General features: G+C 44.8%; 1 long non-coding RNA gene across 1 annotated transcript; it reads right to left on the minus strand.

Annotated features, from left to right (window-relative positions):
* Nucleotides 1-37: 37 nt before the first annotated feature.
* LOC121918723 lies at nt 38-1,134 on the minus strand. Its single transcript, XR_006101287.1, has 3 exons — nt 1,058-1,134; nt 877-947; nt 38-774 (listed from the first exon to the last, which is right to left on the minus strand). It is a non-coding gene; the product is annotated as an uncharacterized LOC121918723 (long non-coding RNA).
* Nucleotides 1,135-1,399: the final 265 nt, after the last annotated feature.

Here is a 1,399-nt window from a genome sequence, read left to right on the forward strand (position 1 = left end):
GGGGCCACTGACTCCTCAGCCTTAACCTCCTCCGGTTCAGAGATGGGACTGACATCTGACTCAGGATGCTCCTCAAGTTCTTCAGCCTCAGCTTCCAGCTTGTCCACCACTGCTAGCCCACAAGGTACTACCAGCTCCTCAAGCTGTGCAAAGGGGGACTCCAAGGCTGGATCTGGCTGGCACAGTTGGGTCTCAGACGTAGGCTCCAGTGTTTCCTCCTCCAACACTCCATTTGACTCAACAACCTGTTCGGAGACCTCCTCTAGAGAAGATGGTGGGGTAGGAGGAGCATCTGGCAGTGTAACAGGAGGCTCCTCAAGCTGAGGACCTTCCTGCTGGGTAGTAGTCACTGTCTCCAACATGGCTCCAAACTTCATCAGCAACTTTTAGTCATTATTGTTGAATTTTCTAACTCACTATTTAGTTCCATAGAATACTGTATTAAAGACACCTAACAACCAAACTTACTAACAAGAACAAGAAAACATACTGCATAAAGTCACAAAGCTATAAAATTAACAGTGATAACCTTAGATAAAGAATACCAAAAAGGAGTACCAAAGTAACTGAAACTGTCATTAAACTTTTTTCTTTCCACTCAGGTAAAAGAACCTTTTCAATCTATTCCTCCGTCTCTCTCTGAATTTGCGAAGGCCCTGGTTCCTCTACCTCATTGTCATTTTGTTGCACTTCTTGATTTATTGGTAATTGTTCAACTACAGATGGTGGTAGAGGCATGGAAATTCTTCTCCTTCTTCGGTTAGCTGGTTGCAGCTACAATATATAAAAAATAAGAGATAAAGCCAAGTGGGTGGGGACACCCTCTATGAACTTGCTTTATTCCATGATTTATATCTCTTGCACTGCTGTTCTCACCTGAACTGTATTTGAAATATTAATTTGTACCCTATATTGATTTGTTCCCACCATCTGAATGAGTGGTTGATCTAAAAGAGAAAAGAAAAGAAGCGGGAAGCCGTTACAGTCAGTTTATGGACTATGCGCGAATGCGGGTGCTATGTGTTGGCAAATTCAAGATAGTGGCATTGTTACTCACCACCAAATCCTGTATTGGCGTTTGGCATCATTGGCAGGGTAGGCCTTAAGAACATTCTTCGTAAACGTTCGTATGCTGAGGGCAGAGCAGAAGAAGAAAGGGTCAGGGGGTGGGGTAGAACTCTTGTCAGCAAACGGACACTGCCCTGGTGGCACAGTGGTTAAATGCCTGTACTGCAGCCACTCACTCAAAACCACAAGGTTGCAAGTTCAAGGCCAGCAAAAGGACTCATATTTGAATCAGGCTTGCATCCATGCGAGGTCGCTAAATGATTACCAAGCAAATTAGCTTACAGCTGTAAACCACTTAGACCCGTGATGGCGAACGCATGGCACGCGGCGC

Source organism: Sceloporus undulatus, unplaced genomic scaffold (assembly GCF_019175285.1).
Source record: "Sceloporus undulatus isolate JIND9_A2432 ecotype Alabama unplaced genomic scaffold, SceUnd_v1.1 scaffold_27697, whole genome shotgun sequence".
Lineage (NCBI taxonomy): Eukaryota > Metazoa > Chordata > Lepidosauria > Squamata > Phrynosomatidae > Sceloporus > Sceloporus undulatus.